The sequence below is a fragment of the Rana temporaria genome, chromosome 7 (assembly GCF_905171775.1).
Source record: "Rana temporaria chromosome 7, aRanTem1.1, whole genome shotgun sequence".
NCBI classification, from domain to species: Eukaryota; Metazoa; Chordata; class Amphibia; order Anura; family Ranidae; genus Rana; species Rana temporaria.
In genome coordinates, this window is record NC_053495.1 from 85726431 (window position 1) to 85753594 (window position 27164).

The window sequence follows — 27164 nt, forward strand, 5'->3', positions numbered from 1 at the left end:
GCGTATGTAGCACTCTGCTACCAATGACTGGGGCGCTATTCTAAATTTAGAGGGTGTCTGAGCCAATAGTGGGCTCAGACTTTGTTGAATTCCAATGAAATTAGCCTCTGTTCTGGCTAATGGTTATGCTTGGTAGAATTTTTCCTTGTTGCCTATAGGTGGCGTTCCCACCTCAGGCCCATGTTGGAACACAAGCGAACCATGATGTGTTAGGTGACCCTTCTCAGCAACAGCCCAGTGGGAGTTGTGCCCCGCTGTGCATGCTGGTAAGGGGTACTTAAGGGGCAGACGCTGTTTTTTGGGGTCTTTTGCCTTTGTAACCCTCCTGGCGCGAGGCACGTGTGTGCGATTCCAGCCCTGGATCATGTTGGTCCGAGGCTGAATCTCTATTGAGTAGGCCCAGCTATGCTGGCTAGGGCCTATGATTCTAAAGGGGATCCCAAGCTGTCCATCCAATTGGGGGAAGTTGCTTAACGAAGGAAACTGGGGGAGCACTTGGTGGAGACCAAGCAACAGTGGCGGCTGGTGCTCAAAATTTTTGGGGGGGCGCAAAGGAAAAAAAAAATTGCAGTCTCACTGTGCCCAAACGCAGCCACTGTTACATGCCATCAAACGCAGCCACTGTTACATGCCATCAAACGCAGCCACTGTGCCATCAATTCACACCACTGTGCCATGCCATTAAACGCAGTCACTGTGCCATCCATTGTCACCACTGTGCCATGCCATTAAACGCAGCCACTGTGCCATCCATTGTCACCACTGTGCCATGCCATTAAATGCAGTCACTGTGCCATCCATTGTCACCACTGTGCCATGCCATTAAACGCAGCTACTGTGCCATCCATTGTCACCACTGTGCCATGCATTGTCACCACTGTGCCATGCCATTAAACGCAGCCACTGTGCCATACATTGTCACCACTGTGCCATGCCATTAAACGCAGTCACTGTGCCATCCATTGTCACCACTGTGCCATGCCATTAAACGCAGCCACTGTGCCATCCATTGTCACCACTGTGCCATGCCATTAAACGCAGTCACTGTGCCATCCATTGTCACCACTGTGCCATGCATTGTCACCACTGTGCCATGCCATTAAACGCAGTCACTGTGCCATCCATTGTCACCACTGTGCCATGCCATTAAACGCAGCTACTGTGCCTTCCATTGTCACCACTGTGCCATCCATTAAACGCAGCCACTGTGCCATACATTGTCACCACTGTGCCCTTTAAAGGTCGCCGCTGTGCCAATTGTCCCCACTGTGCCCTGTAAATTGCGTTTCCCCCCCCCCCCCCCCGGCACTTACCTTACTGGTTTTAGGCATCCACGTCCCACGATGTCTTCTCCCGCCCTCGATGACTGACAGGCGTCTCAGCCAATCAGGTTACTGGTAGCCAGAACCGGCCAACCTGATTGGCTGAGACGCCTGTCATCTTATTCAAGGGGCGTACAGTCTGTGCGCTCCGAGAATAAGCTTCAGGGCTGTATTGGGAAAGCCTATCAGAGCCGCTGGCTTTGATAGACATTTCCCTACAGCCAACCAGCTGGCGTTATTCAGATGGCCGGACATTGAGCGCCGACCATCTGAATAACAGCTGCAGCGGCGAAAATAACATAGATTCGTGCAATGCATGAATCTATGTTATTTCACTCAGTGGCGGTGAGAGCCAGAGGGGGCGGCGCTCCAGCGCCCTCTATGGACGAACCGCCACTGCCAAGCAAGGCAAGCTAATGTCTCGGGATAGGCCTGGTGACTTCGTTATAAAGGGATCCACAACTCTATTTGTCTTACAGGCCATCAGATCGGCTTAAAGGCTCTTTTACTGTGAGGTAGGAAGTGTGGGACTTAAATCCTGTGGCAGAGGATCCCTGACTATCCATCTTTCGTTCTCAGACGGTCTGTGGCAGAGACTGTTCTCATACTGTTTGTGCACCATTCCGGCTGCTAGGCCATGTGAGAGGGGTCTATCCAGGTGAGCAATACCCACTCACGAGAGAGTGGTGAATACTGGGACTTAGATATTTTTGTGCATTCTGTACCGCGTACCTGAACCTTTCCCTTTTCTCTATACTCTCCACTTTCTTCACAAGTTTTATGCAGCAAAATTAAAATAGTTGAAGGTTTTACATCTTGTGTGGACATTGCAATTTCTACAGACTTTCTTCCCCTGACAACGAACTTAGAGGTAACGTGCAAAACCCAATCTAAACCAGCAGCTCCTTCGGGGATAGTGGTACACCAGCATGCCCTTGGGAAAGAGAAAGGAAGGACAACAAGAGGCTGCCTGGGAGCGAGAGGGGAGATCATGAGGCAAGGAAGAAGACTGGATGCTGGAGAAGGGTGCTGCAATCCGCTACAACTCCAAGGTCGGTGACAGACATCCTGCCAGAGAGGGACCCCGGGTCCCTGAAGGCTTAAAGTGTTCTGGTTGTGGGGTAGCCAGTCCAGCAACCTGAAGAGCCTGCCTGCCAGTACATTTATTTTTGGGCCTCAGTCGCGGGATTGGTGAGCTGGCTTTTGTACAGATACATCATACAGATACAGAAAAACACTGCATGCAGACAACTTTGCCTATTTTTGCATACATCAGTAGAACAAAAGGTGTTGTACTCACCTTCTGCTGTTTCTGCCTTTCCTCCTGTCAAGCAGAAACAGCGAACAGCATGCCTAGGAGCTCCACAGTACACCCTTGTTCACTCTTGCTAAACAGGACACCTAAGTGCACCAAACAAAAGCTAGCTGAAGACAGGAGGCCTTAATTTCCTCTGAAAAACTTTAACATATATCTCTTACAAGAGATACAATTTATTGGTGTCAACCCAGGACTCTAGTTGGTAAGTCAGTGGGTTTAAGACCTAAGGGTGAAGTCCATGCACTGAAGCAAATTTTGTGTTTGAACATTTTTTTGGGACTGTGGTGTGAAGAAGGGAGAGGTTTGACATAAAAAAGGGTAATTCCTTCGCCCTCCTCCAGGCTGGACTCATAGAGCCCAACTAAAGTAGAGTTAGTGGTTAATCTATTGGAGTGTTATGCCGCGTACACACGATCATTTTTCGGCATGAAAAAAACATAGTTTTTAAAAAATGTCATTTAAAATGATCGTGTGTGGGCTTCACATAATTTTTCGGGTTCTGAAAAACGACAATTTTTTTTTCCGAACATGCTGCATTTTTTAACAACGTTTTAAACAATGTCGTTTTTCGGGTTGTAAAAAATGATCGTGTGTGGGCTAAAACGACGTTAAAAACCCGCGCATGCTCAGAAGCAAGTTATGAGACGGGAGCGCTCGTTCTGGTAAAACTACCATTCGTAATGGAGTAAGCACATTCATCACGCTGTAACAGACAGAAAAGCTCGAATCGTCTTTTACTAACACGGAATCAGCTAAAGCTGCCCCAAGGGTGGTGTCATCTGCATGGAACTTCTCCTTTATAGTGCCATCATACGTGTTGTACGTCACCGCGCTTTGCTAGAGCATTTTTAAAAACCGATGGTGTGTGGGCAACGTCATTTTAATGATGAAGTTGGAAAAATGTTGTTTTTTCTACATGACGAAAAACAAAGTTTTTTTTCATGCCGAAAAATGATCGTGTGTACGCGGCATAATTCTTCATTCTGCAATTTGGCATTTTTGTGTGGTGATCTCTGCTTCCAGGGTTATTTGCCTTAAAGTGATCTCTGGAAGTAACCAGATCATATTGTTTAAAACTTTTAGTCATTAAGACCCAGTTGATCTATTTGGGTTGCATTTGGCAGTCGCATTATTATATTTGTCACCGTTTTACTTTGTGCTAAAGAAAGTGCTTGGTAAAATCAGACTTATGGTTAAATACCTGTTTATGTCTATTTACTATCATGTTTGCATTAACACTGTTTACTATGTGTGCCAGAGGGACTGTTTTTGGGGTTGAGAGGCAGAGTACAGAACCAAACTTACTCAAGCCACACCTCTGGGGGTGGCACTACACATATATGTATATACATTAGGGTGAGCCGAACACCCCCCAGTTCGGTTCGCACCAGAACTTGCGAACGGGCAACAAATTGCTAATTTTAAAGGTTTATATGCATGTTATTGCCATAAAAAGTATTTGGGGACCCAGGTCCTATCCCAGGGGACATGTATCAATGCATTTTATTTATTTTTAAGTTTTTTTGGGAGAAGTGATTTTTAAAAATGCTTTAAGTGAAGCAATAAAAATTAAATTTTCCTTTAAATATCGTGCCTGGGGGGTGTCAGTAGTATGCCTGTAAAGTGGCACATTTTTTCCCATGGTTAGAACAGCAAAATTACATTTATAAAGGAATTTTTTTTTTTTAAACTGATCACGGCTGTAATGCATTTTAGGGTCTCAGCAATATAGATAAAAAATCATTGAAAAAATGGCATGGTTTCTCCCCCCCCGTCCACTACCAGGCCCTTTGGGTCTGGTATGAATATTAAGGGGAAACCTGTCCCAAATAAAACAAAATGGCGTAGGGGCCCCCCAAAGTATGGAGTTTAATCGCTTCTCAGCCTTTTGGCTAAGATCAAGTGTATTATCTGTTCTTGTCAGTTGCCAGTAGGTGGTGTTATGCTGACTGTGCCCAGTACATGGCGAGGTGGAAAGGGATGGTGGTCGGCGGACGCTAAACCTGCTGGTGTGGAGGTGGAAGCCTTCTGATTTGGATGGAGAGGCATGAGGTCGAAGCTGGAGGCCTGGGCCCCTGGCCTCTGGCCTGGATTTGGTGGTGCCTGCCCCAGTCAGTTGTTCGGGAGAGAACCCTTGCTCCTCTTTTCGTCGGGAGGAGCAGTTAGTATTTCCCAAACGTGATTAGGTGGGAGGGATGGGGGTTGTGGGAGTAGCCTGCTGAGGTGGGCTCTCCCTGATCTCTCTTCCCATCTTCCTGGCTGGGAAGGGTGCTGCTGGTCCGGACAGGGGGTCAGGGTCCATTGAAAAGCCTGTGGAGATAGTGCCCCTGGAGTGGCAGTCCAGGGGTGCCATACATTGCACAAGTGTTTGAAGGGCACTTACCATATGGCACTTTGGTCACAATCTCCACAACACACTTTTTAACACCTGCCTCTAGGGCCGAGCCTTTTGGCTAGGACCAGGGGAATTTTTGTTTCCTGGCCAGAGGGCCGGCCAACGTATTGCACGTTGGTCACTTTCCACTCACCTCTCCCACCTTCCTTCTCCCCCACTTTCTTTTTTATTTTACCCCTTGTTTTTCACTTTTATGTCTTTTTCTGTTGGTGCACTTTTTGTACACCTTTGTGTGTGATGAGTAGGGTGCTGGTCCTCGGGCCTGCTTGAAAGTCTTGGGAGTGGGCGGACATGGCCTTCTGGCTTAGTTCGCCTGCTCTAATGGGGTCTCCCTTCGGGGGAACCTCACCGAGGAGGGTTCTGTTTCGGCACACCCTCCAAGGAAGTTGGGTCCGTGTCGGCTTCGGCTGCATGGACCACAGATTACTCGAGTCCCTGCCAGGAGCCTAACGCCCCGGGGGATCAGAGTTGGGCCCTTTTTGGAGGGCCATTTGACGATGCACCCATCACAGTTTTTTGTGTTTCACTCTTTATGTGTGTGCATATTTTTTCCTGCACCGGGTGAAGTTTTGGGCCGTGTTATGCACGCCACAGGCTTTTCAATAAAAAAAATGGAGTTTAAGGGGAACTCTGTGCCAAATTAAAAAAAAATGGCGTAGGGGTCCCCCCAAAATCCATACCACACCCTTATCCGAGCAGCAACCTTGAAGGCCTCAGGAAAAGAGGGGGGGCGAGAGAATGCCCCCTCCTGAACCGTACCAGGCCACATGCCCTCAACATTGGAAGGGTGCTTTGGAGTTGCCCCCAAAGCATCTTGTCCCCATGTTGATGGGGACAAGGACCTCATTCCCACAAACCTTGCCCGGTGGTTGTGGTGGTGTTCGGGTGAGAGCTTATCGGAATCTGGAAACCCCCTTTAACAAGGGGACCCCCAAATCCCAGCCCCCCCCATGTGAATTGGTAACAGGTACAATGTAAACCCTACCAATTCACAAAAAAAGTGTCAAAAATAGTAAAAAAAAAGTCAAGAGACATTTTGGGAGAAGTCCTTTATTAAAAAAAAATAAAAATAAAATTACGCTGCCCGACGAGCTAAAAAAAAAAAAAAGCAACAGCTCCGCCTCTTTGGGAGGCTACCGCTGTGTTATAGCTGAGGGCGGGGCCACTCGGTGACGTAAACGGGTGGCACCGTCTTCCTCTGATGTCACGTGGCGTCAGAGGGGGGCGGGGTCACTCATTTACGTGATTCAACTGTAGCTTTAAAAGACATGGTAATCCTGCCCGCAGCCTGCTCCTCCTGTATAGGCATGACAACGGAAACAGGATGCTTCCTGGCTCACTGTTGTCACGCCATCCTGCATGCTCACTGAATTAGCCTACAAAATTGTGTACTGATGCACAGCTTTCTGTACACTACCTTAGTCAGACTACATGATCAGAAGAACAATGTCTTCTGGGCAAGCCACACTTTTAGATTAATGGTGAGTGTCATTTTTGGCCAAAAAGGAATGCTGACATAGCTATGGTTTATGTTCAGCCCACCTATTCCTCTAAGTAGCTTACAGACCTATTTTGGTAAATAGACAAATCACTCTTAAATTGTTTACTAGTGTATGCAAATGTAAAAAGGGTAAAAACACACACATACAGACAGACACACACACACACACATACGTACACACATTTTAAATACTTGTTCAATCCCTTTAGGCCCTATTCACACAGCTGTAATGATTTGTGTATTTATTTATGCAGCATATTTCTGGCATTAGGCTGGTTTCACACTGGTGCGACAAACGGTCCAACATTGGGAGCTCATGTCGCATGACGTGTGAAAAAGTTTCCCTATGGGAGCCGTCTTAACTGGTCCGACACAAGTTGGTCCGACTTTGAAAATGCTCCCTGTACTACTTTAGTCCGACTTTGATCCTACTTCAGCCCATTGAATATCATTGAAGTCGGATCAAAGTCCGAATGCTGTCTTGCATGCTTCGACTTTGGCATGCGACTTGTGCTCTGATGATCTTGAGGGGGAACTCCACACCAAGTTTTAAATAAAAAAATGGCATGGGTTCCCCCTCCGGGAGCATTCCAGGACCTTGGGTCTGGTACGGATTTTAAGGGGAACCCCTACACCAAAAAAAACAGCGTGGGGGTCCCCCCAAAATCCTTACCAGACCCTTATCCGAGCACGCAGCCCGGCCGGTCAGGAAAGGGGGTGGGAACGAGCGAGCAGCCCCCCTCCTGAACCGTACCAGGCCGTATGCCCTCAACATGGGAGGGTGGGTGCTTTGGGGCAGGGGGCGCCCTGTGGCCCCCCACCCCAAAGCACCATGTCACCATTTTGATGAGTACAAGGGGCTCTTCCCGACAACCCTGGCCATTCGTTGTCAGAGTCTGCGGGTGGGGCGCTTATCGGAATCCAGGAGCACCCTTTAGTAAGGAGGCCCCCAGATCCCGGCCCCCCACCCTATGTGAATGAGTATGGGGTACCCCTACCCATTCACCTGGAGGAAAAAAGTGTCAATAAAAAAAAACACCCCCCCCCTACTTTGAGGGCATGCGGCCTGGTACGGTTCAGGAGGGGGGGCGCTCATCCCCACACCCTTTCCTGACTGGCTGGGCTGCATCCTTGGATAAGGGTCCTGTATCGTTATGGTCTTTGGGGGAACCCCCATGCCGTTTTTTCGGCGTAGGGGGTTCCCCTTAAAATCCATACCAGACCCAAGGATCTGGTATGCTCTTGAAGGGGGAACCTATGCCGTTTTTTTTATTTTAAAATTTGGCGTGGAGTTCCCCCTCAAGAATCATACCAAACACAGTGCCTAGTATTGGCGGGATCCAAGTTGGATCCCTGTTCATTGAAAGTCCGACATATGTCGGCTTCAAGTCGCAGGGCAAAGTCGGATCCAAAGTAGGACGGCTGTCGTGTCGTACCAGTGTGAACCCAGCCCTAGGATCATGCATAAACTTTGTATGTTCATTGTATGCATGTAACATTTGTGCCCTCATTTACATAGGTACAGACTACATAGACCGTATTGATTGCTGCTACTGCTCAGGACCACTTTGTACATATCAGCAATGTGTAGTCAGTGCTCCTGTTAACTAAACATTGATGTTTACGTGAACAGTGGCGCTGGTCAGTGGGGTCCATGTACGGTGTATGCATGTAATTGTTAATATACATGTTTACAGTTGTACAGCGCAAAATACAATCTCAAATACAGCTGGAATGCAGCTTTTGTCTATTTTTTGTCTACACTGCTAAATAGTGATGTATTGAATGGTTCGCCGGTGAATAGTTCACAGCGATTTTCGCTTGTTCGCCGCCGGCGGCGAACAAATGCGATGTTCGACCCGCCTCCTATTAATTAACATTGAGCAAACTTTGACCCTCTACCTCACAGTCAGCAGACACATTCCAGCCAATCGGCAGCATACCCTCCCTCCCTGACCTTCCCACCTCTAGGGCAGCATCCATTTTAGATTCATTCTGAACCTGCATTCTTAGTGAGAGGAGGGACAGTGTTGCTGCTGCTGATTTTATAGGGAAAGCGTTAGCTACGCCAGTGTACTCCAGTCCTGAAAGACTCATCTGATCTCTGCTGTTAGAACAGCACCCCAAACTGCCTTTGTTAGGGCTGAGAGAGAGAGAGAGAGAGAGAGAGAGAGAGAGAGAGAGAGAGAGAGAGAGAGAGAGAGAGAGAGAGAGAGAGAGAGAGAGAGAGAGAGAGAGAGAGAGAGAGAGAGAGAGAGAGAGAGAGAGAGAGAGAGAGAGAGAGAGAGAGAGAGAGAGAGAGAGAGAGAGAGAGAGAGAGAGAGAGAGAGAGAGAGAGAGAGAGATTTGTTGGAGTTAGATAGAGCAGGCAGGCTAGTCAGTTAATGTTACAGTGTGTAGAGGATATATATACATCCCCAGGAGTTGTACATATATTTATACACTGTATAGTTCAGTGGTGCAAGGTGCTATGTAAAGGGGCCCAGAGCTGTGGGGTGCTGTGTAATGTAAGGGGCCCAGTGGTGCAAGCTGCTGTGTAATATAAAGGGGTGCAGGGTGCTATGTAAAGGGGTCCATAGCTGTGGGGTGCTGTGCAATGTAAGGGGCCCAGTGGTGCAAGCTGCGGTGAAAGGGGTCCAGTGGTGCAGGGTGCTATGTAAAGGAGTCCAGAGCTGTGGGGTGCTGTGTAATGTAAGGGGCCCAGTGGTGCAAGCTGCTGTGTAATATAAAGGGGCCCAGTGGTGCAAGCTGCTGTGTAATAAAAAGGGGTCCAGTGGTGCTGGGTGCTATGTAGAGGGGCCCAGAGCTGTGGGGTGCTGTGTAATGTAAGGGGCCCAGGATCACAGTGTAAATTGTCTGCCAGGGTGTCTTTGCCTCACAGGGTAAACTGTGCCCACCTGCCTGCCAGTGCCACATCTCATCTATATTGTGTTGGCACAGTTGATAAGATATAAAAACAAAATTCACTGCAATACATAATAGTAGTCAGTTGTCTCCCAGGGTGTCTCAGGCTCACAGCGTTTACTGTGCCCACTTGCCCATGCAGTGCCACCACTCATATCTGGTGTCACAGTAGATTACATTTAAAAAAAAAATGCAGGGGGTCCAGAACTGTTAGGGGGGTGTCTGTGTAACATACAGGTGTCTAGAGCTATGGGGGATTGTGTAATGTAAAGGGGTGCAGGGTGCTGTGTAATGTAAGGGGCCCAGAGCTGTGGGGTGCTGTGTAATGTAAGGGGCCCAGTGGTGCAGGGGGATGTGTAGTGTAAAGGGGCCCAGAGGTGCAGGGTGCTGTGTAATATAAAGGGGTCCAGTGGTGCAGTACTGTGTAATGTAAAGGGGTCCAGAGGTGCAGGGTGCTGTGTAATGTAAAGGGGTCCAGAGGTGCAGGGTGCTGTGTAATGTAAAGGGGTCCAGTGATGCAGGGTGCCATGTAAAGGGGTCCAGAGCTGTGGGGTGCTGTGTAATGTAAGGGGCCCAGTGGTACAGGGGGCAGTGTAGTGTAAAGGGGTCCAGAGATGCAGGGTGCTGTGTAATGTAAAGGGGCCCAGAGGTGCAGGGTGCTGTGTAATTTAAAAGGGTCCAGTGGTGCAGGGTGCTGTGTAATAAAAAGGGACCCAGAGGTGCAGGGTGCTGTGTAATATAAATGGGTCCAGTGGTGCAGGGTGCTGTGTAATAAAAAGGGACCCAGAGGTGCAGGGTGCTGTGTAATGTAAAGGGGTCCAGAGGTGCAAGGTGATGTGTAATATAAAGGGGTGCAGGGTGCTGTGTAATAAAAAGGGACCCAGAGGTGCAGGGTGCTGTGTAATGTAAAGGGGTCCAGAGGTGCAAGGTGCTGTGTAATATAAAGGGGTCCAGTGGTGCAGGGTGCTGTGTAATGTAAAGGGGTCCAGAGGTGCAATGTGCTGTGTAATATAAAGGGGTCCAGAGGTGCAGGGGGCTGTGTAATGTAAAGGGGCAATGCAGAGAGAGGAGTCTAAAGAAGAGGAGTCAGAGGAGGAAGGTGGCTTTGAGGAGGTGGAAGACCAACCACAGCAGGCGTCCCAGGGGGCTTGTTGTCACCTTTCAGGGATCCTTGGTGTTGTACGTGGTTGGGTGGAGGAAGAGACATTCAATGACGTCAGTGAGGACACTGAACGGGATATGGCTAGCTTGGTATCCAACCTTGTGTAAATGGGGAGTTTGCGGTTGTGCAAATGGACTGTTTGCGGTTGTTTGCGGTGCGTAAAACGGGGAGTTTGGTCTGTCAGAGTTTGGTCTGTCACTGTGAACCCTAACCCTAACCCTGTCTGTAACCCTAACCCTATCTGTATCCCTAATCCTAACCCTTACACTACCTGATCGATACAACATCATACCTGATGTTTTAAAGCACGTTATTCCAAACATGTTTTAAAGCACGTTATTCCAAACAATTTAGGAATGTTAGGTGATTTATGCCCTTTAAGGATTAAAAACGGACTCTGCGACAACTACGTAATTTTCCATGGGAGTTTTGCCATGGATCCCCCTCCGGCATGCCACAGTCCAGGTGTTAGTCCCTTTGAAACAACTTTTCCATCACTATTGTGGCCAGAAAGAGTCCCTGTGGGTTTTAAAATTTGCTTGCCCATTGAATTCTATGGCGGTTCGCCTGTTCGCAAACATTTGCGGAGGTTCGCGTTCGCCATTCGCAAACCGAAAATTTTAGGTTCGCAACATCACTACTGCTAAACACTGCACCACATACACACTGCTAGGCAAAGGGCCTATACACACCTATACTGCTATATATAGATGCATGCACAACTATACACTGTATGCATCATGTTTGACACCCATGTGAATGAGCATGTTGCATGTTTCACCCTAAATATGGGTGTAACATACCATGTAACATAAAATGACATAAACAGTGCACAGTGGACTAAAGTTGGTATCACACTTATGTACAGCAGTAATATGCAACACATGTTAATAAATGTTTTGTGCACATGCAAAAGTGTAAGGCCCCGTACACACGACAGAGTTTCTCGGCAGAATTCACCAAGAAACTCGGTCAAAACCCGGATTCTGCCGAGAAACTCTGTCGTCTGTACAGTTTTGGCTCGATGGAGCCGCCGAGGAGCTCGACGAGAAAATAGAGAACATGTTCTCTATTTTCTCGTTGTTCTATGGGAGAAGGCGGCCCGCCGAGCTCCTCGGCGGCTTCATCCCAGAACTCGACGAGGAACTCGACGTGCTTGGCACGTCGAGTTCCTCGGCCGTGTGTACGGGGCCTAAAGGGAACTTTAAAGTAAATCTATGGTCAAAATTTAAAATGGCATATGTGCAGTCTATCACTAGCACACAACAGTTTTTTTTTTTTTTTGGGGGCCTGGTACACCCGAATATTGGTCAGTATCGTCCGTTTTAACAGAAACTGTCCGACAGTCGGCCCAGCAGCCTGTCCAACAAAAGCCGGCCATTCTACAGAAGCCAAACGTCCGGCTTCTGTAGAACGAGCACCCCAGGAAAACATCTACGGATCGGCATCCGATCAGCGCTCACAGCCAATGTGACTGGTGTGCTCTGGTGCTCAACGGAAACATTTCTGTACTAACATTGCATTATTCGTACAGCGACCTCCTCCTGAGCTCCTCAGTTTTTCTTAGCCCCCTAAGCTGAACAAAAAAATACTCATAGGGCCGGATTCTCGTAGAGCCGCGCATCTTTCTGCCGGCGTAGCGCATCTCATATGCGCTACGCCGACGTAACATAGAGAGGCAAGAACAGTATTCACAAAGCACTCGCTCCTTACGTTGCGCCAACGTAACGTAAATTATTCGGCGTAAGCCCGCCTAATTCAAAGTAGGTGGACGGTGGGCGTGATCCATTTAAATGAACCGTGACCCCATGCAAATGATGGTCCGAACGAACGGTGCATGTGCGCGCATGCTCAAAATCACATCGAAGATACTCCCTAAGATACGGCTCAATGCCTACGACGTGAACGTAACATACGCCCAGCCCCATTCACGTACTACTACGTAAAATACGACGGCTGTTCCGTCGTCCATACCTTTGCATGGGATGCGCCTCCTATAGGTGGAATAACTTTACGCCGGACGTACGCCTTACGTAAACGGCATATATTACTGCGACGGGCGCAAGTACGTTCGTGAATCAGCGTATCTCGGTCATTTACATGTTCGACGCGTAATTCAATGGAAGCGCCCCTTGCGGCCAGCGTAAATATGCCCCCAAGATACGACGGCGTAGGGAGCTTAGGTCGGTCGGACAAAGCCACATTTCAGGCGTATCTTGCATTAAGAATTAGGCGCATAGATACAACGGCGCACATTGACACTTACACGGCATATCTGTAGATACGTCGGCGTAAGTGTTACCTGAATCCGGGCCATAGTGTGTACCAGGCTTTACTTGCTCATCCTACCAGTAGATATGTTGGTTTTTCCACTCCTTTAGCAGGTCAAGCTGTTCACCAAAATTGGCATTGTGGTGCGGTACTTTGCTGAAACAAAGTATCTCATGTAGTACATTTCTTCAGCTCACGCCACAACAACTTTGTGATGTGAACTGTCTCCATATAAAACAAGTCAGATTGCAGTGCAGCCCAGTGCAAATGGTGCAAACAGCGCAAAGGATGAGGATGTCCAAAACTGATGATTTTATTTTGTTTATGTTTATCTAAACATCTTTTTATTATACAAGTTTGCTAATATAAATAATTTCCTCTTGAGAGGAGGAAATTAACGGGGGGGAGGGGGGGTATGATCAATGCATACAGTAAATGGTCCATATAATGAACTTGGTGATGAGTTATTAACTTTCATTACAGAGGACAAGGGACACTCTTTGGGCCAGATCCTCAAAAGGGATACGCCGGCGTAACTGCTGTTACGCCGTCGTATCCCTGTTTCTAACTATGGAACTGATCCACAGAATCAGTTTCCCATAGTTAGGCAGAAGATCCGACATGTGTAAGGGACTTACACTGCCGGATCTTAGGATGCAGTACCGCATCCGCCGCTGGGGGCATTTCGTGTCGAAATGCCGCCTCGGGTATGCAAATTAGCACTTACGGAGATCCACGAAGCTTTTACGCTTCGTTTTTTCTCCGTAAGTTTTAGTTTGCAAACGCAAAATTAGGGCTGCTTTTACAAAGTGTAAACTGTTTACACCATGTAAAGGCAGACCCTTCTGTCCAGCGACGCGATTTTTTATTTTTTTTTGGATTTTTTTTCGCCGTATCTTTTTTTTTTTCCTGACGTAACTTTATTGACCCGTCGCGATCCACAAAGCTTGGCGTAACGTAATTTTGCACTACGCACGTCGGGAAAATTACGTCACGAGCATGCACAGTACGGCCGGCGCGGGAGCGCGCCTAATTTAAATGGGAATCGCCCCCAGTTGAAGAGGAACGCCTTGCGCCGGACGGATTTAAGTTTCACCGCTCAAAATTTCTAGGTAAGTGCTTTGTGGATCGGGCACTTAGGTAGAGATTTTGTGGCGGTGTAACTTAAATGCCAAAAATTACGTTGCGCCGGGTTTTTGAGGATCTGGCCCACTATGTCTAGAGGAAAAGAGATTTAGGCCTGGATTCACAAGACTTGTATCTAATGATATGCCACGTAAGTCCACGGATGCGCCGTCGTATCTATGCGCTAGATTCTGCAAAGGAGATACGCCTGAATTTCGGCTCCATTCGACCGACGTAAGTCTCCTACGCAGTCGTATCTTGGGTGCATATTGACGCTGGCCGCTAGGGGCGCTTACATTGATTTACGCGTCGAACATGTTAATTACCTAGATACGCCAATTCACGAACGTACTTGCGCCCGTCGCAGTAAGCTACGCCGTTTACGTAAGGCGTACGTCCGGCGTAAAGATAAACCACCAAATAGCAGGTGTAAGTCATGTTAGTCAAGTCACGTTCACGTCTTATAAATTGAGCCAGCGTATCTTAGGGAGTAAATTCGACGTGATTTTGAGCATGCACGCCGCATGTACCGTTCGTTCGGCACTTCATTTACATGGGGTCACGATTCATTTTAATACAACGCGCCCACTACCTGCCTACTTTGAATCAGGCGGGCTTACGCCGGCCCATTTACGCTATGCCGCCGTAACTTAGGGAGCAAGTGCTTTGTGAATACTGGTCTTGCCTCTCTATGTTACGTCGGTGTAGCGCATATGATCTGCGCTACGCCCGCTCATATATACGCCGCTCTACCTGAATCTGGCTATTAATCTTCACATAAGGACATTTTTCTTCACAGTAAGAGCTGTGTGAAATAGACTCCCTCAAAAGCTGGTTCTGACTTGCCAGGTCCTAGAGCAAATTGGATTATGCTCTTCTTTTTTTTTTTTTTTTTTTGCCAAACTCTGGATCAACTGTGTTTTTTTTTGTATTATTATTTATTTTTTGTTCTGTCCCTTTCAGAAGATATCCTTTTACTTTCTGTTAAACAGGAAGTGATATGAAACCTTTCCAACGTGAGGGAATTCCTCTATTTAGTTGATAGTAGTACAGGAATCCCCATTTAATTACTTGCAATTATAAAATGTTGGGATTTCTAACAAATGCTCCAAGGGTTAAAAATGGTGACTAGGACAAAAAGTGTCCCTCCCCCCAACGTGAACACAAAAAGCAGTAAAAAAATATATTTTTAGGCTGGATTCACACCTATGCATTTTTAGTGTTTTTTTTTTATTTTGCATATTTGCACTACAGAATGTGTTTCATAGGAAGCCATGTCAAATGGACTGTAGTGCAAATCTGCAAAATTCAAAAAACTCCAAAACTGCATAGGTGTGAATCCAGCCTAAGGCCGCGTACACACGATAGGATCGCCAGAGGACAACGGTCTGAAGGACCGTTTTCATCAGTCCAAACCGATCGTTTGTAGGCCCCATAGGTTATTTAACCTTCGGTCAAAAAAATGAGAACTTGCTTTAAAATTGAACCGATGGACGCCTAACCGATCGTTAGTATGCAAAAGCATCGGTTAAAAACCTGCGCATGCTCAGAATCAACTCGACGCATGCTTGGAAGCATTGAACTTCGGTTTTTTCAGCACGTCGTTGTGTTTTACGTCACCGCGTTCTGACACGATCGTTATTTTTAACTGATGGTGTGTAGGCGCGACGGACCATCAGTCAGCTTCATCGGTTAACTGATGACCGTTCTCATCGGATGGACTGATCGTGTGTACGAGGTTAAGGTATACTTGTGGACTATTTTCGGTAATCAAAATATATTTTTAGATTACATTTAAAATGCAATTCTAATCCCATGCATTGGACATATGCACTATAGTTGTACAATATGCATAAACTAAAAGGAAAGATTTGATCCTTTCTGCATATCAAACCTTGTTATTATAAATACTGTTGGATTCTTGGTGTAAAGTGATATAATAAAACTCATGTTTTGAGCATTCGAATGCCTTCTCATAGTATCACCTTCCAGGTCTTTTCTGTATGTGCAAATATAAAACTTGTGAAAACTGTAATTTTTAGGAACAGCATTACTAGGTAGACTCAGCTTCTGAGACTGCATTTTCTTCAGTTAGTAGTGAATTTGCAAAACATTGCTGAATCTGATAACTTTGGTTGTAGTCAGAAAACAAGAAGGTAGTACAACCAAAGACTTTTTTTTTTTTTTAATACTAAACTACAACTATTTCATTAGATTTTACTAAGACTACAAAAGAAAGTATAGAATTGTCAAACAACACAAATCACCCCTGGATTTTGAGAGAGCCATGAAAGATCATAGTTCTGTTCTACAAGAATGGCAAAAAAAAAGTAGTGCATGTGATCTGCCATTCATTAGTTATAATAAGGACTCCACCAATCTTATTTAACCAGATCCCGCCCGGCTGTCATATTGCTATTGGCTGGGTGGGATCAGTTATCCTAAATGGACGTCATATGGTGCGCGCCCCCGGAGGTGTGCAGCACAGTGATCAGAAAGGAGGCATGTCCCTCGGACACAGCCCACCTGATCAAAGTAAAAACAGCCAATTAAATTGTTTGTTTACCACATGAATGGCTGTGTCCAATAACAGCCGGTCACAACTGTAAACACAATCGTGGTTACTAGCTGTTCTCGGCTTCTTCTCCTCACAAACCGATCGTGTGAGGAGGAGAACTTGAAAACAGGTTACTGTTTTTGTGCCTTTTTTTACACATTACTGTGCACCACATGCCCCCCCCCCCCCCCCAAATAATGGGAACCTGTTATCAGTGGATCTGTCGCACAGCCCATGAGTGGATCTGTCGCACAGCCCATGAGTGGATCTGTCGCACAGCCCATGAGTGGATCTGTCGTACAGCCCATGAGTGGATCTGTCGTACAGCCCATGAGTGGATCTGTCGTACAGCCCATCAATGGATCTGTCCTACAGCCCATCGGCGTCCCATCTGGGTTTGCGGCTCCGGCGATGTGAGTGGCCGAAGCCTTGATAACGTCACTCCCGCGCATACGCGCTGGAGTTCTCTTTCCGGCAAGGGACTTAGATTTTCTGACAGCATCCACCGGACCTTCAGAGCGCATGTGCCGCTGACATCAGCAGCTGCATACAAGGTGAATATCTCCTAAACCGTACAGGTTTAGGAGATATTAATTTTACATACAGGTAAGCCTTAGTATAGGCTTACCTGTAGGTAAAAATGTAAAAGCGGGGTATACAACTGCTTTAATAATGCTTAAAGTGAAACAATAAAAATGTAATATTCCTGTAAATATCATGCCTGGGGAGTCCCCTTTGTTTGTGTGTAGGGATGAGCCGAACACCCCTCGGTTCAGTTTGGCAGCAAAACATGCAAACAGGCAAACAATTTAATATGAAAGTTATTGTCATAAAGTGTTTGGGGACCTCAGGGGACATGTATCAATGCAAAAAAAGTTTTAAAAACGTCAGTTTTTCGGGAGAAGTGATTTTAATAATGATTTTAAACATTCCTTTAAATTTCGTACCTTGGGGGTGTCTATAGTATGTTTGTAAAGTAGCACATGTTTCCCGTGTTTATAACAGTCCCTGCACAAAATAACATTTCTAATGGGGAAAAAAAGGAATTTAAAACTACACGCGGCTATAATGAATTGTCGGGTCCCGGCAATACAGATAAGTCATTGAAAAAAACAACAACATGGGTTCCTCCCCAGTCCATTCCCATTCCCTTTGGGTCTGGTATGGATATAAAGGGGAACCCTGGACCATTTTTTTTTTTTTTTAATGGCGTGGGGTTCCCCCCAAAAATGCATACCAGACCATTATCCGAGCACTCAACCTGGCAGGCCACAGGAAAAGAGAGAGCAGCCCCCCTCCTGAATCATACCAGGCCACATGCCCTCAACATGGGGAGGAAGGGCCACATCCCCACAACCCTTGCCAGGTGGTTGTGGGGGTCTGCGGGCAGGGGGCTTATTGGAATCTGGAAGCCCCCTTTAACAAAGCGGACCCCCGAATGCCACCCTCCCTATGTGAATTGTACCCCTACCATTTCACCCAAAAAAGTGAGAAAAAAGGGAAAAAAAACACACAAAGTTGGGACAAGTCCTTTAATAAAATAAAACTAAAAATTTCAGCGCCATAATACTTCTAAGAGTCCGACCCGCCGCTGCAAATGATCCATAGGAGGCTCCCGGCCCATGTGACAGCTGTTTTATAACCGAGGGCGGGTTATCCTTTGAAGCATACGAGTGACCCCACCAAACACACCTGGGTTTGGTTTGAGGCAGATTTGGCAAAAGTTAGAGGTTCGGGTGCTGAATTAAAACATCATTGAAGTAAATGGGAGTTGAATATTAAAGTCCTATTCACATGGGCATACTATGGTGTACAACCGCGTGAGGCCCGTGTTGTCAATTGGGATGCAGTGACTGCACGGACACAGATGTTGCTCCAACGCGTTTGTGAGCCAATTTTAAAAGTGAGTGTATCAGCCACATTTTTTATTTTAATAAATCTTTTATCAAACTTCACTGCACTATCTGGGATCTTCCTACCACTTTTATTACTGACACAGAGGAAACCATATAGGAGGCTTTATCAATCATAAGGCACTACCAGCTAGACCTACTGAAGAGGGACCCCCAGAGAACCCCTGGAGTCCGTCTGAAGAATCTGACCTAGTTCTATGTTGTTACCTTACAGCAGTAAGGTGAGCGGCTAGTGCATACTGAGCTGTCACTATATTGGATTGGCCAGGCATTGGCCACTTATTCACTGGTTATGGTGAAGGGTATCATCACTCATCCATCATCTTTTGAATGGCCTACATAGTTACATAGTTATAGCTAGATTCACATAGACCGCCCTAACTTTGCGGCGGCGTAGTGTATCGTGTTTACACTACGCCGCCGTAAGTTAGCGAGGCAAGTACATGATTCACAAAGTACTTGCCTGCTAAGTTACGGCAGCGTAGCGTAAATCGGGCGGGCGTAAGCGCGGCTAATTCAAATTCGGCTGAGGGGGCGTGTTTTATGTTAATGAGGGGTGACCTGATTGACGTATTTTACGAACAGCGCATGCGCCGTCCGTGTACATATCCCAGTGTGCATTGCGGCAAAGTAAGCCGCACGGTCCTATTGGTTTCGACGTGGACGTAAATTACATCCAGCCCTATTCACGGACGACTTACGCAAACGACGTAAAATTTTCACATTTTGACGCGGGAACGACGGCCATACTTAACATTACTATTCCAGCTATTTGATGGAATAACTTTAGGCCTGAAAATGCCTTACGTAAATGGCGTATCTTTACTGCGTCGGGCAAGCGTATGTTTGTGAATCGGCGTATCTACTCATTTACATATTCTAGGCCGACCGCAATGAAAGCGCCACCTAGCGGTCAGCCTAAAAAGTACACTTTAGGATACGACGGTGTAAGACACCTACGCCGCTCGAATCTGAGCCTAATTTAAGCGTATCTGGTTACCAGAATACGCTTAAATTTGCGTTGGCGCAGATTCAGAATTAGGCTGGCGTATCTACTGATACGCCAGCCTAAGTCTTTCTGAATCTAGCTATAGTCAGGTTATAAAAAGACACAAGTCCATCCAGTTCAACCATAAAACAATAAATAAATAAAATAAAAATAATGGTACAATCCCTTATACCCAATTCTATACCCACAGTTGATCCAGAGGAAGGCAAAAAACCCCAACAGAGCATGCTATTAATTTTTGATTGCCACCTGTGCCTAAGGTGGCACATGGGACTTTTTGAGTTCATTGCACAGTATTCACTTTTCTGCTTGCTTGCACATCACGTTTTTCACCTACAGTGGGTGACCGCAATATTGTGTCAATCTCGCTCCCTTTCTCGGCGAGATTGACCACCTACAAGCCCTGTCGCGGGAGCCAGCGCCGAACCGGCTCGCCGCGATGGGAAAAAGCCGTCATAGAAGCGACTGGGGTCCGACTTGGATTCCCGCCAATTCTAGCCGCAGTGTTTGGTATGAATCATGAGGGGAAACTCCACGCCATATTTTAAATAAAAAAAACGGCATGGGTTCCCCCCCAGGGGCATACCAGGCCCTTAGGTCTGGTATGGATTGTAAAGAGAACGCCCTACGCCAAAAAAACGTCATGGGGGTTCCCCCACAATCCATACCAGACCCATATCCAAGCAGGCCGCCCGGCCGGTTAGAAAAGGAGTGGGGACGAGCGAGCATCATTACAGCGGGAGGAAGCGACGCATCAACATAAGAAGAAAAGAAGAAGACAGAAGACGACAAAGAAGAGCGGGCTGCGCCCCTGCTAGTGAGAGAGCTAAAAAGAAGATAGTGGCGGCCAGCCCCGAAGAAGGCACCGGAAAGCGAGCGGGAGAAGAACCGGGGAGCGCCGAGGTGACAACGGAGAGCGGAGAAGATGGAAGAAGACCCCCCGGAGAGTGGAGAAGACCCCCGGAGAGTGGAGAAGACCCCCCAGAGAGCGGAGAAGACCCCCGCAGCTGACTAATAAATTTTTTTAAAACCCTGTGTTGTGTGTTTATTTTATTGACATTTTTCTTCCAGGTGAATGGGTAGGGGTACAATGTAGGGTGGGGGGCCGGTATCTGGGGGCCCCCTTATTAAAGGGGGCTCCCAGATTTCGATAAGCCCCCCGCCCGCAGACCCCGATAACCAACGCCCAGGGTTGTCGGGAAGAGGCCCTTTCCTTATCAACATGGGGACAGGGTGCTTTGGGGTGGGGGGTCGCAGGGCGCCCCCCTGCCCCAGAGCACTCACCCCCCCCCATGTTGAGGGCATGCGGCCTGGTACGGCTCAGGAGGGGGGGCGCTCGCTCGTCCCCACTCCTTTCCTGACCGGCCGGGCGGCGTGCTTGGATATGGGCCTGGTGTGGATTGTGAGGGAACCCCCACACCATTTTTTCGGCGTAGGGGGTTCTCCTTACAATCCATACCAGACCTAAGGGTCTGGTATGCCCCTGGGGGGGGGGAACCCATGCTGTTTTTTTATTTCAAATTTGGCGTGGAGTTCCCCCTCATGATTCATACCAAACGCCACGGCTAGAATTGGCGGGAATCCAAGATCCTTGTCGCTTCTATGACGCGCTCGCTGGAATGTGCTTTTCCTATTCCAGCGAGTGCGAGATGTCGGCAGCATGTCACAGAGAATCAGCGCGATGCCGTCATGCTGGAAACACATTCTCGGCGACAGGTACTGTATTTACTGTGCAGTTCATTTATATTGGGATTTATCAATTGATCTACTGTGAGAATATTCACATATTTTCATACATTGACTGCTATTTGCACTTGCACTTTTTATATTGAAGATTTTATATTTGTCGCTATCACTAGTCACCCTACAATGCAGCACCACTATTCACTGTATATAAGATGTTCGGCTTCTGCCGAATGGGCTAAAAGTCCAGTATTCAAGCGAAAGGCGTAACAAGCAATGTTTGGTTCAACACTGTGTTCAAACTTAACCACAGGATCACCTTAATGGTCAGCTTGTGAATCAACCACACATTTTTTGTTTATTAGTACCTTTACAGACAGAATGCAGTCTGTGCTTGATCAGCTTCCACCATGGTCAGAGTAGCTGGTGTTTGACAGCTCAGAGTCTGGAAGTGATCAGAGCTGGGCGCTTCTCAGTACAGGCTACCAAGAGACACCTCAATACTACAGTATGTAAAAGCTGGCAGCTGGGAGTAAAAATGTAAATAAGCTCCCAGTTGCTTAGTGTCACAGAAGTTTTTTTTTACAGTACAGGCACATGCTGACATCGATATAACCTTTATGTCATCAGCAGTGAAATAATTAAATATTAGGGATTATAATCAAAAAGGCAGAGAGATAATCAGTAGGATGGTGTTCTGTGACTAATGGAATAGGTCGTGTTTAAGCGCCTACACACATAAACACAATCCTGCAGTCAGACAGTTTCTATTAGTTATACGTGACCCTTCAAATAAAGTGTATGTCAAGCCAATAACTTTTTCCTAAAAAAAAAAAAAAAATTACAGCGCTCGCAATGGTGCATAATTCATTTCAATGAAAAATCTTTCAAAATAAAACTAATCAATCAAATAATCATATTGAAATATTGCAAAATGTCCCAAATAAAAGTGCTTAAGTGCTCCAATCTGCAAAAAAGTGCTGTAGTGCTCCAAACTTCAACTCTGTGGTGTGGCACACACCCCTCCTGTGTCCCCACTCACCGGATTAAATGGACCCCTAGCTTTTCAGTCTAGGGGTCATAAGAGTTGTATAACTGGCCAGGAATAGCGACTCACAGATGGTCCAATGGAGATCTCCCCCAGCGTGATAGTCACAAGTTAGTAGATTGGGAAAAAAATGAAAAGAAAGCACTGATAGTGAAGCACAGTCAGGCTGGTATTTTTTGCGCAAATACAAGTTGGTACTTACAGGTCAAAGAAGTAAAATGGGCATATAACAATGCAAGGATAAATTCCAGGAAAAGCCACATCCAGCATGTGTTCCATCGAAACCAGAAGTGACGTAGTTTGGGCTTGGTACCAGAAATTACATCAATGCGTTTCACCCTCCCACAAGGCATCATCAAGGATGCCTTGATGGTCCTTGATGATGCCTTGTGGGAGCAATAAGTGTAATTTCTATCTGCTGCTTCATTCCTCAGCATGAGTCTCTTCTGACAAGTTTTCCTGAAGTGATCCCCATCTGATTAACAGCCTTGGTTCTGTTCCTGTGTGCTGTGTGAAATGTGGTGTGTCCCTTTCCTCCTGCAGCATGTGATTTCAGCTGCCCACCCATTTTCTCTGACAGCTCACACAAGCTTTATAAATTCTGTATTTTGAATAGATGTAGAGAAGAGATAAACAGGTGCAAGTTATGTAAAGGATTGGTTTCATTTCTCTGTATCACCTGAGGCTATTCACTTCACTAGGTATATGTAAGGCCCCTTACGCACAAGGCAGATCCGCTCAGCGGGAGATCGCTCTGTTGATCTTTGCTGAGCCAGCAAATTACAGGTTGTCTCTCCTCACTGAGCAGGGAGGGGCCTGTCAGAGCACCACTGATTCCTATGGAGAGATCCGATGAAAACAAACAGCATGTCTGTTTTAATTAGATCTCATCCGATCCGCCAAGACGGATGGCGAACGTATCACCATACGTCTGTTATTAGCGGATTGGATGGCAGTTGGGTGTCAGCAGACACATCTCCACTGACATCCGTATCCATGTAGGAGTCAATGGATAGCCCGCTCGGATCTGCCTGAAAAACAGACAGGCAGATCCGAGCGGGCTTTAATGTGAAAGGGTCCTAAGGGTTTACAACTGCTTTAACCCTACACTGGTCCAGGCTGCAGTTCTTATTGTAAATTCTTTCTGGAAAGAGGGATAAATCAGTGGCAGTGTCTGTGGGGAGGATATGGACACTGCTAAATGAGCAATATCTGTGGGCAAGGACATGGACATCACTCCATAAGCAATGTGTGTGGGTGCTGCAGAGATGGGAATTTCTCTGGAGGGAAGTGGATGCTGGAGAGTGAACATGCTCTGTACTGAGTTGGTACATGGTGTGTGCAGCTAAATTACTGGAGCATAGTCCCCTGTGACTAAAACAGGAAGTTGCAGTCTGACTTTATAGTAATAATATTATTACTTTATATGAATCGATGAATGAATAATACTTTTTTTTTACTGTATAATATTCACACTTGTATTTGATATTTCCATTATGCGTATAATACCACATTAAAGCCCCAGTTGACACAAATATGGCCAAACCTTACTTTGAATATAGGTTTACCTACTGTGTCTACATGTAAAATTTCCCTTGGTGTTCTAATTATGTTCAATTATATAATTAGTTAGGCACATTGAAGATCTTTTGTGCCTGGCTTGTACAGATGGTCTCCAGAGGCTATTGACTTTGAGCTGATATATTTGTCTACAGCTGCTGAATGGAGACAATGTTCTTGCGATACCTTCAGTCATCCCGTTAGCAATGTCAAGAGGTCTGTTAATGTACATCTGTAATCTGCAGCTTGGGGCTTGGAGAATTGGCATTGCCAAAGGAAAACAAAAGCACTACAAAGAGAGAAAGTAAAAGAAGAGTCATGCATTAAAAGGACAGAACCTAAACATTCACATGCGCGCGTACACACACACACACATCCTCTCACTACAAATATTCATAAATCTTAATGGGAATGCTTTAATTTATTATTTATCTCTTTTTAGACTTGGTAGCAATTAAGGAAAATTTTTGAGTTTTTGTGTCACTATAGACACAAGTACATTGAGTTCAACCACAAAAAAATGCATAAAAAAAAAGTAAAACCTCCATATACAGAGCCATATACCCTAATTATAGAATCCTCTAAGGCACGGTCGAACAAAACCGATGAGAATGGTCCGACGGACCGTTTTCATCGGTTCACCTCTGAAGTGGCCGTACGGCCTGATGTGTGTACACACCATCAGTTCAAAATCCGATCGGGTCAGAACGCGGTGACGTAAAACACACGACGTGCTGAATAAAACGAAGTTCAATGCTTCCAAGCATGCGTCAACTTGATTCTGAGCATGCGCGGGTTTTGAACCGATGCTTTTCTGTACTAACCATCGGTTTGGTCCGATGGGGCAGCGGTCCATCGGTTCGGTTTTGAAGCATGTTTTAAAATTTTGGACCGAAGGAAAACAGACCGATAGCCTATACACACGGTCGGTTTGGTCCGATGAAAATGAACTTCGGTTCATTCTCATCGGACCAAACCGACCGTGTGTACGGGGCCTAAGACTTCCAAATGTCTAGGCCTTCCTTAATTACCCTCAACACTCCTGCTAGAGGAAGCAGTAAAGTCTAAGGCTGTCACCTCTGGGTTTGCTGCATGCGCAACTTCATCCAAATTTTCAAATTTGTTTGGGTGCTCAAAAACAGAACTGACTTACATTTTCTGTGTGTCCATGCCACTTCCTCTAACTACAGTAGCCAAGCTTTGTATTAGGGTACTACTGATTTACCCTTTCACATTCTCCATCAGCCCTGTTAACTGACTGCTTGCTGAGAAAAACACTCCTCTTGAGGTTGTCAAGTGTTGCAGTTTGCTTGTCCAAGGCCCTAATGTGAGCTCTCAGTATGGCAACCTGTTCACACCAGTCACAGTATCCTGAATATGGTGACCACGTTTCCTGGATTGCCCAGGACAGTCCCGCATTTTGCAGGTCTGTCCCGGGCACCTTCATTCCAGAACAATACAATGTCCCGGAATGAAACTGACACAGCTGCCCCCCCCGGCCAATCTGATGCCCCCAAAAAAGGCTGCCACATTAATGCTTTACTCACTGACAGTACTTGCCCTGGCCAGGAATGCCTGAAGGAGCACAATCCCCACCCCCTGCTTGTGATTGGAGAAATCATAAATCCTGCCTCTTGTGTCCAATCACTGTGCTGTGATTCGTTACAGCACAAGCTGATTTTTGGGAAGGGGGGTTTCCCTGAATGGTAGTTTGGAAATGTGGTCACAATAATCCTGAATCTGCTGCTCCATTTTTGTATAAATATGGCACTCTGTGCACTGACCAAAACCTTCAACCTTGCTACTACAGTCACAATATTATTATTACTTACAGTAAGTTTAAAATCTTAAAATTGGGACATTGTTACTTGAGTCAAAGATGCCGTTTTAAAACCGCACTTGGACAGCAGCTCTTTGTCCCAGCACCATTTTAATAGGAAATTAGGAATTGGTGGCTTAGGAGGGTCCAGGCACAGGCTTAGACTGCAACTGCTGACTGTCAGTGACTGCCAGCATCCGGCACTAAACCTGGGCTCTAAAAGGATCAGCCTTGCCTGTGTATCCTGCTATACAGCAATTTCTGCTGACCAACACATTGCAATAGATTATTATATTAGTGATCTATTGCTGGCTGCTTGCCATTATTCTTTAAAAAAAAATATATATACATATATATATTTATGTTACGCCGGCGCAACGTTGTCGGCGAGTGCTTTGTGAATAGTGATCTTCTCACTCTATGTTACGTCGGCGTAGCGCATATCAGATGCACTACGCCGCACTAAAGATACGCCGGTGTATCTGAATCTGGCCCTAGTAAGATTGGGGTTATTAGACTCCAGCGATAGATGCGTTTTCCAGTGAGTACGCCAATCCAGAACTGAGTTTTTAAGGGCCTGGTAGCCCAATTTTATTTAAAAGTTCACAAATACAAATAGCAGCCCTCGCAGGGGGGTTCCACCATTCCTGTATCTTGTCAATTCAACAGTTTAGCCTCCTGGCTATTAAACTTTAAGCACACACCTAGCTTATTCTTGCCATCCGGCTGTTTCAGGCCTGTAGCCTAGGTCTAAGTTCTGCTCCTCAGAACTACCTGTTTCCCCAACGGTAAGCACACACCTAGCTTCTTCTGTCAACGTCTTGCTGCGCAATTTCTGTCCCTCAGAACAGTTTCCTGGAGTCAAGCTCAATCCTCGCTTTCTCCAGTCCTTAATGACATCTGCCTCCTGCAAAGATGCATCCACTCTCTGACTTCTCTCACAGAGATTTGGGAGTCACCTGACTCCCAGCACAGACCTCCTGTCTGTGGGGTGGGGCCCTGAGCCATGTCAGATCAGAACTATATAGCTGTACATACAGCTGTCCAATTAGTGTGTCTTTTCCTCCAGAATTTGGCATAAACCAGTAATTTCTCACACAGCACAGGGTCCTACCCTCACAATATATATATAGTGACAGGAAGTCAGGTAAATCTGTGGGTGTTGTCACAGACAGGACATACATTTCTGCCTTGTTTAGACAATACACCAATTGTTATTAGGCGTCGGCTGCAAACGTAGCCAGAAAAGGCTAAAGGCCGTTGGAAGACTTCAGCTGTTCAGAATGAGGCAATTAAGGCCTCTATAAGTAGTCCAGAGGATTACCACTAATTTGCTGCATGCTGAGGCTTTCTGAGTGAAAGAGAGCAGTACTGAAAGTCTTCTGAGGAGGTGAGGAGAGGATTGATTTTTCTGTGTGATAAAAATCAAAAGACTATTGTTTTTCTGCTGTATGACCAGCACTGTCTACCCAGCAGTAGGCTGTGCTAGACTCCATAGATAGGTTCCTGTGTGGAAGGTAGACGCCCAAAGTGGCTAGGGTTTATTTTATGTTTGATTTTGTTTATGCTGTTTGGAT

At 46.3% G+C, this 27164-nt stretch overlaps 1 protein-coding gene and 1 pseudogene across 1 annotated transcript in view; both read left to right on the top strand.

Moving 5' to 3' along the window:
* GRIN2B (glutamate ionotropic receptor NMDA type subunit 2B) overlaps positions 1 to 27164 on the top strand; it is a 1689627-nt gene that overhangs the window by 936825 nt on the left and 725638 nt on the right. The gene's annotated exons all lie outside the window — the stretch shown is intronic.
* On the top strand, positions 4513 to 4641 carry LOC120946312 (annotated as a pseudogene).